We start from the raw sequence: 14,468 nt of genomic DNA, 5'->3' as shown, positions 1-14,468 counted from the left end.
AGCGGCCAATGTGACGATCTGGCTTTAAGTCGATTCGATAACAAATGACGAAAACGGACGGATTTCTAAGGTTTTTACTACATATGAACACTTTTCACATTCTCCCGTGCAACGCGGCAGCTAGTCCTCCTTTCATGCAGAATGTTAAGGTCCTAGCTCATGTCCAAGGCACCAAAGCCAGCTAAAAAGTCAATAATCGATACCTAAAACTTGAATTGGACTACTTCTTACTGGCTATTACATCAACTTGGAAGCTTCATCTGTGTTCTACTACGGTGCTTTTCCTGTTTCCGCCTACGGCAACACGCGACATAGCTTTGCAGACGATAAGTACAACCGTTTCCGAGAGCACAGCGGGCAATGTGACGATCTGGCTTTAAGTCGATTCGATAACAAATGATGAAAACGGACGGATTACTCAGGTTTTTACTACATATGAACACTTTTCACATTCTCCCCTGCAACTCGGCTGCCAGTCCTCCTTTCATGCAGAATCGTAAGGTCCTAGCTCATGGCCAAGGCACCAAAGCCAGCTAAAAAGTCAATAATCGATACCTAAAACTTGAAATGGACTACTTCTTACTGGCTATTACATCAACTTAGAAGCTTCATCTGTGTTCTACTATGATGCTTTTCTTGTTTCCGCCTACGGCAACAAGCGACATAGCTTTGCAGACGATAAGTACAAGCGTTTCCGAGAGCAGAACGGCCAATGTGACGATCTGGCTTTAAGTCGATTCGATAACAAATGACGAAAATTGACGGATTTCTCTGGTTCTTACTACATATGAACATTTTTCACATTCTTCCCTGCAACTCGGCTTCTAGTCCTCCTTTCATGCAGAATCTTAAGGTCCTAGCTCATTTCCAAGGCACCAAAGCCAGCTAAAAAGTCAATAATCGATACCTAAAACTTGAATTGTACTACTTCTTACTGGCTATTACATCAACTTAGATGCTTGAACTGTGTTCTACTATGGTGAGTGCAGTGTCTCCGGATACCGCAGCACGCGACATAGCTTTGCAGACGATAAGTACAAGCGTTTCGGAGAGAAGTGCGGCCAATGTGACGATCTGGCTTTAAGTCGATTCGATAACAAATGACGAAAATGGACGGATTTCTAAGGTTTTTACTACATATGAACACTTTTCACATTCTCCCGTGCAACTCGGCTGCTAGTCCTCCTTTCATGCAGAATGTTAAGGTCCTAGCTCATGTCCAAGGCACCAAAAACAGCTAATAATCAATAATCGATACCTAAAACTTGAATTGGACTACTTCTTACTGGCTATTACATCAACTTAGAAGCTTCATCTGTGTTCTACTACGGTGCTTTTCCTGTTTCCGCCTACGGCAACACGCGACATAGCTTTGCAGACGATAAGTACAACCGTTTCCGAGAGCACAGCGGGCAATGTGACGATCTGACTTTAAGTCGATTCGATAACAAATGACGAAAACGGACGGATTTCCCAGGTTTTTACTACATATGAACACTTTTCACATTCTCCCCTGCAACTCGGCTGCCAGTCCTCCTTTCATGCAGAATCGTAAGGTCCTAGCTCATGTCCAAGGCACCAAAGCCAGATAAAAAGTCAATAATCGATACCTAAAACTTGAAATGGACTACTTCTTACTGGCTATTACATCAACTTAGAAGCTTCATCTGTGTTCTACTATGATGCTTTTCCTGTTTCCGCCTATGGCAACACGCGACATAGCTTTGCAGACGATAAGTACAAGCGTTTCCGAGAGCAGAACGGCCAATGTGACGATCTGGCTTTAAGTCGATTCGATAACAAATGACGAAAATGGACGGATTTCTCTGGTTTTTACTACATATGAACATTTTTCACATTCTTCCCTGCATCTCGGCTGCTAGTCCTCCTTTCATGCAGAATCTTAAGGTCCTAGCTCATGTCCAAGGCACCAAAGCCAGCTAATAAGTCAATAATCGATACCTAACACTTGAATTGTACTACTTCTTACTGGCTATTACATCAACTTAGATGCTTGAACTGTGTTCTACTATGGTGAGTGCAGTGTCTCCGGATACCGCAGCACGCGACATAGCTTTGCAGACGATAAGTACAAGCGTTTCGGAGAGAAGAGCGGCCAATGTGACGATCTGGCTTTCAGTCGATTCGATAACAAATGACGAAAATGGACGGATTTCTAAGGTTTTTACTACATATGAACACTTTTCACATTCTCCCGTGCAACTCGGCTGCTAGTCCTCCTTTCATGCAGAATGTTAAGGTCCTAGCTCATGTCCAAGGCACCAAAGCCAGCTAAAAAGTCAATAATCGATACCTAAAACTTGAATTGTACTACTTCTTACTGGCTATTACATCAACTTAGAAGCTTCATCTGTGTTCTACTATGGTGATTTTAGTGTCTCCACATACCGCAGCACGCGACATAGCTTTGCAGACGATAAGTACAACCGTTTCAGAGAGAAGAGCGGCCAATGTGACGATCTGGCTTTAAGTCGATTCGATAACAAATGACGAAAACGGACGGATTTCTCAGCTTTTTACTACATATGAACACTTTTCACATACTCCCGTGCAACTCGGCTGCTAGTCCTCCTTTCATGCAGAATCTTAAGGTGCTAGCTCATGTCCAAGGCACCAAAGCCAGCTAAAAAGTCAATAATCGATACCTAAAACTTGAATTCCACTACTTCTTACTGGCTATTACATCAACTTAGAAGCTTCATCTGTGTTCTACTATGATGCTTTTAGTGTCTCCACATACCGCAGCACCCGACATAGCTTTGCAGACGATAAGTACAGGCGTTTCAGAGAGAAGAGCGGCCAATGTGACGATGTGGCATTAAGTCGATTCGATAACAAATGACCAAAACGGACGGATTTCTCAGGTTTTTACTACATATGAACACTTTTCACATTCTCCCCTGCAACTCGGCTGCTAGTCCTCCTTTCATGCAGAATCTTAAGGTCCTAGCTCATGTCCAAGGCACCAAAGCCAGCTAAAAAGTCAATAATCGATACCTAAAACTTGAATTGGACTACTTCTTACTGGCTATTACATCAACTTAGAAGCTTCGTCTGTGTTCTACAATGGTGCTTTTCCTGTTTCCGCCTACGGCAACACGCGACATAGCTTTGCAGACGATAAGTACAACCGTTTCCGAGAGCAGAGCGGCCAATGTGACGATCTGGCTTTAAGTCGATTCGATAACAAATGACGAAAACGGACGGATTTCTCAGGTTTTTACTACATATGAACACTTTTCACATTCTCCCCTGCAACTCGGCTGCTAGTCCTCCTTTCATGCAGAATCTTAAGGTCCTAGCTCATGTCCAAGGCACCAAAGCCAGCTAAAAAGTCAATAATCGATACCTAAAACTTGAATTGTACTACTTCTTACTGGCTATTACATCAACTTAGAAGCTTGAACTGTGTTCTACTATGGTGAGTGCAGTGTCTCCGCATATCGCAGCACGCGACATAGCTTTGCAGACGATAAGTACAACCGTTTCAGAGAGAAGAGCGGCCAATGTGACGATCTGGCTTTAAGTCGATTCGATAACAAATGACGAAAACGGACGGATTTCTAAGGTTTTTACTATATATGAACACTTTTAACATTCTCCCGTGCAACTCGGCTGCTAGTCCTCCTTTCATGCAGAATGTTAAGGTCCTAGCTCATGTCCAAGGCACCAAAGCGAGCTAAAAAGTCAATAATCGATACCTAAAACATGAATTGTACTACTTCTTACTGGCTATTACATCAACTTAAAAGCTTCATCTGCGTTCTACTATGGTGATTTTAGTGTCTCCGCATACCGCAGCACGCGACATAGCTTTGCAGACGATAAGTACAACCGTTTCAGAGAGAAGAGCGGCCAATGTGACGATCTGGTTTTATGTCGATTCGATAACAAATGACGAAAACGGAAGGATTTCTAAGGTTTTTACTACATATGAACACTTTTCACATTCTCCCGTGCAACGCGGCTGCTAGTCCTCCTTTCATGCAGAAATTTAAGGTCCTAGCTCATGTCCAAGGCACCAAAGCCAGCTAAAAAGTCAATAATCGATACCTAAAACTTGAATTGTACTACTTCTTACTGGCAATTACATCAACTTAGAAGCTTCATCTGTGTTCTACTATGGTGCGTTTAGAGTCTCCACATACCGCAGCACGCGACATAGCTTTGCAGACGATAAGTACAACCGTTTCAGAGAGAAGAGCGGCCAATGTGACGATCTGGCTTTAAGTCGATTCGATAACAAATGACGAAAACGGACTGATTTCTCAGGATTTTACTACATATGAACACTTTTCACATTCTCCCGTGCAACTCGGCTGCTAGTCCTCCTTTCATGCAGAATGTTAAGGTCCTAGCTCATGTCCAAGGCAACAAAGCCAGTTAAAAAGTCAATAATCGATACCTAAAACTTGAATTGTACTACTTCTTACTGGCTATTACATCAGCGTAGAAGGTTCATCTGTGTTCTACTATGGTGCTTTTAGTGTCTATACATACCGAAGTAAGCGACATAGCTTTGCAGACGATAAGTACAACCGTTTCAGAGAGAAGAGCGGCCAACGTGACGATCTGGCTTTACGTCGATTCGATAACAAATGACGAAAACTGACGGATTTCTCAGGTTTTTAATACATATGAACACTTTTCACATTCTTCCGTGCAACTGGGCTGCTAGTCCTCCTTTTATGCAGAATCTTAAAGTCCTAGCTCATGTCCAAGGCACCAAAGCCAGCTAAAAAGTCAATAATCGATACCTAAATCTAGAATTGTACTACTTCTTACTGGCTATTACATCAACTTAGAAGCATCATCTGTGTTCTACTATGGTGCTTTTAGTGTCTCCGCATACCGCAGCACGCGGCATAGCTCTGTAGACGATAAGTACAACCGTTTCAGAGAGAAGAGCGGCCAATGTGACGATCTGGCTTTAAGTCGATTCGATAACAAATGACGAAAACGGACGGATTTCTCGGGTTTTTACTACATATGAACACTTTTCACATTCTCCCGTGCAACTCGGCTGCTAGTCCTCCTTCATGCAAAATCTTAATTTCCTAGCTCGTGTCCAAGGCACCAAGGAAGGGTAAAAAGTCATTAACTGATACCTAAAACTTGAATTGTACTACTTCTTACTGGCTATTACATCAACTTAGAAGCTTCATCTGTGTTCTACTATGGTGCTTTTAGTGTCTCCGCATTCCGCAGCACGCGACATAGCTTTGCAGACGATAAGTACAACTTTTTCAGGGAGAAGAGCGGCCAATGTGACGATCTGGCTTTAAGTCGATTCGATAACAAATGACGAAAGTGGACGGATTTCTCAGGTTTTTACTACATATGAACACTTTTCACATTCTCCCATGTAAATCGGCTGCTAGTCCTCCTTTCATGCAAAATGTTAAGGTCCTAGCTCGTGTCCAAGGCACCAAAGCCAGCTAAAAAGTCAATAATCGATACCTAAAACTTGAATTGTACTACTTCTTCCTGGCTATTACGTCAACTTAGAAGCTTCATCTGTGTTCTACTATGGTGCTTTTAGTGTCTCCGCATACCGCAACACGCGACATAGCTTCGCTATCGGTAAGTACAACCGTTTCAGAGAGAAGAGCGGCTAATGTGACGATCTGGCTTTAAGTCGATTCGATAACAAATGACGAAAGCGGTCGGATTTCTAAGGTTTTTACTACATATGAACACTTTTCACATTCTTCCATACAAATCGGCTGCTAGTCCTCCTTTCATGCAGAATGTTAAGGTCCTAGCTCATGTCCAAGGCACCAAAGCCAGCTAAAAAGTCAATAATCGATACCTAAAACTTGAATTGTACTACTTCTTCCTGGCTATTACGTCAACTTAGAAGCTTCATCTGTGTTCTACTCTGGTGATTTTAGTGTCTCCGCATACCGCAGCACGCGACATAGCTTTGCAGACGATAAGTACAAGCGTTTCAGAGAGAAGAGCGGCCAATGTGACGATCTGGCTTTAAGTCGATTCGATAACAAATGACGAAAACGGACGAATTTCTCAGGTTTTTACTACATATGAACACTTTTCACATTCTCCCGTGCTACTCGGCTGCTAGTCCTCCTTTCATGCTGAATCTTAAGGTCACAGCTCATGTCCAAGGCACCAAAAATAGCTAAAAAATCAATAATCGATACCTAAAACTTGAATTGTACTACTTCTTACTGGCTATTACATCAACTTAGAAGCTTCATCTGTGTTCTACTATGCTGCTTGTAGTGTCTCAGCATACCGCAGCATGCGACATAGCTTTGCAGACGATAAGTACAAACGTTTCAGAGAGAAGAGCGACCAATGTGACGATCTGGCTTTAAGTCGATTCGATAACAAATGACGAAAACGGACGGATTTCTCAGGTTTTTACTACATATGAACACTTTTCACATTCTCCCGTGCAACTCGGCTGATAGTCCTCCTTCATGCAAAATCTTAATTTCCTAGCTCGTGTCCAAGGCACCAAAGAAGGGTAAAAGTCATTAACCGATACCTAAAACTTTAATTGTACTACTTCTTACTGGCTATTACATCAACTTAGAAGCTTCATCTGTGTTCTACTATGGTGCTTTTAGTGAGTCCGCATACCGCAGCACGCGACATAGCTTTGCAGACGATAAGTACAAGCGTTTCGGAGAGAAGAGCGGCCAACGTGACTATCAGGCTTTAAGTCGATTCGATAACAAATGACGAAAACGGACGGATTTCTCAGGTTTTTACTACATATGAACAATTTTCACATTCTCCCGTGCAACTCGGCTGCTAGTCCTCCTTTCATGCAGAATCGTAAGGTCCTAGCTCATGTCCAAGGCACCAAAGCCAGCTAAAAAGTCAATAATCGATACCTAAAACTTGAATTGTACTATTTCTTACTGGCTATTACATCAACTTAGAAGGTTCATCTGTGTTCTACTATGGTGCTTTTAGTGTCTCCACATACCGCAGTACGCGACATAGCTTTGCAGACGATAAGTACAACCGTTTCAGAGAGAAGAGCGGCCAATGTGACGATCTGGCTTTAAGTCGATTCGATAAAAAATGACGAAAACGGACGGATTTCTCAGGTTTTTACTACGTATGAACACTTTTCACATTCTCCCGTGCAACTCGGCTGCTAGTCCTCCTTTCATGCAGAATCGTAAGGTCCTAGCTCATGTCCAAGGCACCAAAGCCAGCTAAAAAGTCAATAATCGATACCTAAAACTTTAATTGTACTACTTCTTACTGGCTATTACATCAACTTAGAAGCCTCATCTGTGTTCTACTATGCTGCTTGTAGTGTCTCAGCATACCGCAGCATGCATATAGCTTTGCAGACGATAAGTACAAGCGTTTCAGAGAGAAGAGCGGCCAATGTGACGATCTGGCTTTAAGTCGATTCGATAACAAATGACGAAAACGGACGAATTTCTCAGGTTTTTACTACATATGAACACTTTTCACATTCTCCCGTGCAACTCGGCTGTTAGTCCTCCTTTCATGCAGAATCGTAAGGTCCTAGCTCATGTCCAAGGCACTAAAGCCAGCTAAAAAGCCAATAATCGATACCTAAAACATGAATTGTCCTACTTCTTACTGGCTATTACATTAACTTAGAAGCTTCATCTGTGTTCTACTATGGTGCTTTTAGTGTCTCCGCATACCGCAGCACGCGAAATAGCTTAGTAGACGATAAGTACAACCGTTTCAGAGAGAAGAGCGGCCAATGTGACGATCTGGCTTTAAGTCGATTCGATAACAAATGACGAAAACGGACGGATTTCTCAGGTTTTTATTACATATGAACACTTTTCACATTCTCCCGTGCAACTCGGCTGCTAGTCCTCCTTTCATGCAGAATGTTAAGGTCCTAGCTCATGTCCAAGGCACCAAAGCCAGCTAAAAAGTCAAAAATCGATACCTAAAACTTGAATTCTACTACTTCTTACTGGCTATTACATCAACTTAGAAGCTTCATCTGTGTTCTACTATGGTGATTTTAGTGTCTCCGCATACCGCAGCACGCGACATTGCTTTGTAGACGATAAGTACAACCGTTTCAGAGAGAAGAGCGGCCAATGTGACGATCTGGCTTTAAGTCGATTCGATAACAAATGATGAAAACGGACGGATTTCTCAGGTTTTTACTACATATGAACACTTTTCACATTCTCCCGTGCAACTCGGCTGCTAGTCCTCCTTTCATGCAGAATCTTAAGGTCCTAGCTCATGTCCAAGGCACCAAAGCCAGCTAAAAAGTCATTAATCGATACCTAAAACTTGAATTCTACTACTTCTTACTGGCTATTACATCAGCTTAGAAGCTTCATCTGTGTTCTACTATGGTGCTTTTAGTGTGTCCACATACCGCAGCACGCGACATAGCTTTGCAGACGATAAGTACAACCGTTTCAGAGAGAAGAGCGGCCAATGTGACGATCTGGCTTTAAGTCGATTCGATAACAAATTACGAAAACGGACAGATTTCTAAGGTTTTTACTACATATGAACACTTTTCACGTTCTCCCGTGCAACTCGGCTGCTAGTAATCCTTTCATGCAGAATGTTAAGGTCCTAGCTCATGTCCAAGGCACCAAAGCCAGCTAAAAAGTCAATAATCGATACCTAAGACTTGAATTGTACTACTTCTTACTGGCTTTTACATTAACTTAGAAGCTTAATCTGTGTTCTACTATGGTGCTTTTAGTGTCTCCGCATACCGCAGCACGCGACATAGCTTAGTAGACGATAAGTACAACCGTTTCCGAGAGCAGAGCGGCCAATGTGACGATCTGGCTTTAAGTCGATTCGATAACAAATGACGAAAACGGACGGATTTCTCAGGTTTTTATTACATATGAACACTTTTCACATTCTCCCGTGCAACTCGGCTGCTAGTCCTCCTTTCATGCAGAATCGTAAGGTCCTAGCACATGTCCAAGGCACCAAAGCCAGCTAAAAAGTCAATGATCGATACCTAAAACTTGAATTGTACTACTTCTTACTGGCTATTACATTAACTTAGAAGCTTCATGTGTGTTCTACTATGGTGCTTTTAGTGTCTCCGCATACCGCAGCACGCGACATAGCTTAGTAGACGATAAGTACAACCGTTTCCAGGAGCAGAGCGGCCAAGGTGACGATCTGGCTTTAAGTCGATTCGATAACAAATGACGAAAACGGACGGATTTCTCAGGTTTTTATTACATATGAACACTTTTCACATTCTCCCGTGCAACTCGGCTGCTAGTCCTCCTTTCATGCTAAATCTTAAGGTCCTAGCTCATGTCCAAGGCACCAAAGCCAGCTAAAAAGTCAATAATCGATACCTAAAACTTGAATTGGATTACTTCTTACTGGCTATTACATCAACTTAGATGCTTCATCTGTTTAATACTATGGTGATTTTAGTGTCTCCGCATACCGCAGCTCGCGACATAGCTTTGCAGACGATAAATACAAGCGTTTCAGAGAGAAGAGCGGCCAATGTGACGATCTGGCTTTAAGTCGATTCGATAACAAATGACGAAAACGGACGAATTTCCCAGGTTTTTACTACATATGAACACTTTTCACATTCTCCCGTGCAACTCGGCTGCTAGTCCTCCTTTCATGCTAAATCGTAAGGTCCTAGCTCATGTCCAAGGCACCAAAGCCAGCTAAAAAGTCAATAATCGATACCTAAAACTTGAATTCTACTACTTCTTACTGGCTATTACATCAACTTAGAAGCTTCATCTGTGTTCTACTATGGTGATTTTAGTGTCTCCGCATACCGCAGCACGCGACATTGCTTTGTAGACGATAAGTACAACCGTTTCAGAGAGAAGAGCGGCCAATGTGACGATCTGGCTTTAAGTCGATTCGATAACAAATGATGAAAACGGACGGATTTCTCAGGTTTTTACTACATATGAACACTTTTCACATTCTCCCGTGCAACTCGGCTGCTAGTCCTCCTTTCATGCAGAATCTTAAGGTCCTAGCTCATGTCCAAGGCACCAAAGCCAGCTAAAAAGTCATTAATCGATACCTAAAACTTGAATTCTACTACTTCTTACTGGCTATTACATCAGCTTTGAAGCTTCATCTGTGTTCTACTATGGTGCTTTTAGTGTGTCCACATACCGCAGCACGCGACATAGCTTTGCAGACGATAAGTACAACCGTTTCAGAGAGAAGAGCGGCCAATGTGACGATCTGGCTTTAAGTCGATTCGATAACAAATTACGAAAACGGACAGATTTCTAAGGTTTTTACTACATATGAACACTTTTCACGTTCTCCCGTGCAACTCGGCTGCTAGTAATCCTTTCATGCAGAATGTTAAGGTCCTAGCTCATGTCCAAGGCACCAAAGCCAGCTAAAAAGTCAATAATCGATACCTAAGACTTGAATTGTACTACTTCTTACTGGCTTTTACATTAACTTAGAAGCTTAATCTGTGTTCTACTATGGTGCTTTTAGTGTCTCCGCATACCGCAGCACGCGACATAGCTTAGTAGACGATAAGTACAACCGTTTCCGAGAGCAGAGCGGCCAATGTGACGATCTGGCTTTAAGTCGATTCGATAACAAATGACGAAAACGGACGGATTTCTCAGGTTTTTATTACATATGAACACTTTTCACATTCTCCCGTGCAACTCGGCTGCTAGTCCTCCTTTCATGCAGAATCGTAAGGTCCTAGCACATGTCCAAGGCACCAAAGCCAGCTAAAAAGTCAATGATCGATACCTAAAACTTGAATTGTACTACTTCTTACTGGCTATTACATTAACTTAGAAGCTTCATGTGTGTTCTACTATGGTGCTTTTAGTGTCTCCGCATACCGCAGCACGCGACATAGCTTAGTAGACGATAAGTACAACCGTTTCCAGGAGCAGAGCGGCCAAGGTGACGATCTGGCTTTAAGTCGATTCGATAACAAATGACGAAAACGGACGGATTTCTCAGGTTTTTATTACATATGAACACTTTTCACATTCTCCCGTGCAACTCGGCTGCTAGTCCTCCTTTCATGCTAAATCTTAAGGTCCTAGCTCATGTCCAAGGCACCAAAGCCAGCTAAAAAGTCAATAATCGATACCTAAAACTTGAATTGGATTACTTCTTACTGGCTATTACATCAACTTAGATGCTTCATCTGTTTAATACTATGGTGATTTTAGTGTCTCCGCATACCGCAGCTCGCGACATAGCTTTGCAGACGATAAATACAAGCGTTTCAGAGAGAAGAGCGGCCAATGTGACGATCTGGCTTTAAGTCGATTCGATAACAAATGACGAAAACGGACGAATTTCCCAGGTTTTTACTACATATGAACACTTTTCACATTCTCCCGTGCAACTCGGCTGCTAGTCCTCCTTTCATGCTAAATCGTAAGGTCCTAGCTCATGTCCAAGGCACCAAAGCCAGCTAAAAAGTCAATAATCGATACCTAAAACTTGAATTGGATTACTTCTTACTGGCTATTACATCAACTTAGATGCTTCATCTGTTTCCTACTATTGCGATTTTAGTGTTTCCGCATACCGCAGCTCGCGACATAGCTTTGCAGACGATAAATACAAGCGTTTCAGAGAGAAGAGCGGCCAATGTGACGATCTGGCTTTAAGTCGATTCGATAACAAATGACGAAAACGGATGAATTTCTCAGGTTTTTACTACATATGAACACATTTCACATTCTCCCGTGCTATTCGGCTGCTAGTCCTCCTTTCATGCTGAATCTTAAGGTCCTAGCTCACGTCCAAGGCACCAAAGCTAGCTAAAAAGTCAATAATCGATACCTAAAACTTGAATTGTACTACTTCTTACTGGCTATTACATCAACTTAGAAGCTTCATCTGTATTTTACTATGCTGCTTGTAGTGTCTCAGCATACCGCAGCATGCGACATAGCTTTGCAGACCATAAGTACAACCGTTTCAGAGAGAAGAGCGACCAATGTGACGATCTGGCTTTAAGTCGATTCGATAACAAATGACGAAAACGGACGGATATCTCAGGTATTTTTTTACATATGAACACTTTTCACATTCTCCCGTGCAACTGGACTGCTAGTCCTCCTTACATGCAGAATCTTAAGGTCCTAGCTCATGTCGAAGGCACCAAAGCCAGCTAAAAAGTCAATAATCGATACCTAAAACTTGAATTGTACTACTTCTTACTGGCTATTACATCAACTTAGAAGCTTCATCTGTTTCCTACTATGGTGATTTTAGTGTCTCCGCATACCGCAGCTAGCGACATAGCTTTGCAGACGATAAATACAAGCGTTTCAGAAAGAAGAGCGGCCAATGTGACGATCTGGCTTTAAGTCGATTCGATAACAAATGACGAAAACGGACGAATTTCTCAGGTTTTTACTACATATGAACACTTTTCACATTCTCCCGTGCTATTCGGCTGCTAGTCCTCCTTTCATGCTGAATCTTAAGGTCCTAGCTCACGTCCAAGGCACCAAAGCTAGCTAAAAAGTCAATAATCGATACCTAAAACTTGAATTGTACTACTTCTTACTGACTATTACATCAACTTAGAAGCTTCATCTGTGTTCTACTATGCTGCTTGTAGTGTCTGAGCATACCGCAGCATGCCACATAGCTTTGCAGACGATAAGTACAACCGTTTCGGAGAGAAGAGCGACCAATGTGACGATCTGGCTTTAAGTCGATTCGATAGCAAATGACGAAAACGGACGGATATCTCAGGTATTTTTTTACATATGAACACTTTTCACATTCTCCCTTGCAACTCGGCTGCTAGTCCTCCTTACATGCAGAATCTTAATGTCCTAGCTCATGTCGAAGGCACCAAAGCCAGCTAAAAAGTCCATAATCGATACCTAAAACTTGAATTGTACTACTTCTTACTGGCTATTACATCAACTTAGAAGCTTCATCTGTGTTCTACTATGGTGCTTTTAGTGTCTCCACATACCGAAGCACGTGACATAGCTTTGTAGACGATAAGTACAACCGTTTCAGAGAGAAGAGCGGCCAATGTGACGATCTGACTTTAAGTCGATTCGATAACAAATGACGAAAACGGACGGATTACTCAGGTTTTTACTTCATATGAACACTTTTTACATTCTCCCCTGCAACTCGGCTGCTAGTCCTGCTTTCATGCAGAATCTTAAGGTCCTAGCTCATGTCCAAGGCACCAAAGCCAGCTAAAAAGTCAATAATCGATACCTAAAACTTGAATTGTACTACTTCTTACTGGCTATTACATCAACTTAGAAGCTTCATCTGTGTTTTACTATGCTGCTTGTAGTGTCTCAGCATACCGCAGCATGCGACATAGCTTTGCAGACGGTAAGTACAAGCGTTTCAGAGAGAAGAGCGGCCAATATGACGATCTGGCTTTAAGTCGATTCGATAACAAATGACGAAAACAGACGAATTTCTCAGGTTTTTACTACATATGATCACTTTTCACATTCTCCCGTGCTACTCGGCTGCTAGTCCTCCTTTCATGCAGAATCTTAAGGTCCTAGCTCATGTCCAAGGCACCAAAGCTAGCTAAAAAGTCAATAATCGATACCTAAAACTTGAATTGTACTACTTCTTACTGGCTGTTACGTCAACTTAGAAGCTTCATCTGTGTTCTACTATGCTGCTTGTAGTGTCTGAGCATCAACTTAGAAGCTTCATCTGTGTTCTACTACGGTGCTTTTAGTTTCTCCGCATACCTCAGCACGCGACATAGTTTTGCAGACGATAAGTACAACCGTTTCAGAGAGAAGAGCGGCCAATGTGACGATCTGGCTTTAAGTCGATTCGATAACAAATGACGAAAATGGACGGATTTCTCAGGTTTTTACCACATATGAACACTTTTCACATACTCCCGTGCAACGCGGCCGCTAGTCCTCGTTTCATGCAGAATCATAAGGTCCTAGCTCATGTCCAACGCACCAATGCCAGCTAAAAAGTCAATAATCGATAACTAAATCTTGAATTGGACTACTTCTTACTGGCTATTACATCAACTTAGAAGCATCATTTGTGTTCTACTATGGTGCTTTTAGTGTCTCCGCATATCGCAGCACGCTACATTGCTTTGTAGACGATAAGTACAACCGTTTCAGAGAGAAGAGCGGCCAATGTGACGATCTGGCTTTAAGTCGATTCGATAACAAATGACGAAAACGGACCGATTTCTCAGGTTTTTACTACATATGAACACTTTTCACAGTCTCCCGTGCAACTAGGCTGCTAGTCCTCGTTTCATGCAGAATCTTAAGGTCCTAGCTCATGTCCAAGGCACCAAAGCCAGCTAAAAAGTCAACAATCAATTCCTAAAACTTGAATTGTACTACTTCTTCCTGTCTATTACGTCAACGTAGAAGCTACATCTGTGTTCTACTACGGTGCTTTTAGTTTCCCCGCATACTGCAGCACGCGACATAGTTTTGCAGACGATAAGTACAACC

This window comes from Schistocerca gregaria, chromosome 9 (assembly GCF_023897955.1).
Source record: "Schistocerca gregaria isolate iqSchGreg1 chromosome 9, iqSchGreg1.2, whole genome shotgun sequence".
NCBI classification, from domain to species: domain Eukaryota; kingdom Metazoa; phylum Arthropoda; class Insecta; order Orthoptera; family Acrididae; genus Schistocerca; species Schistocerca gregaria.
Note: the sequence above shows the minus strand (reverse complement) of the source record.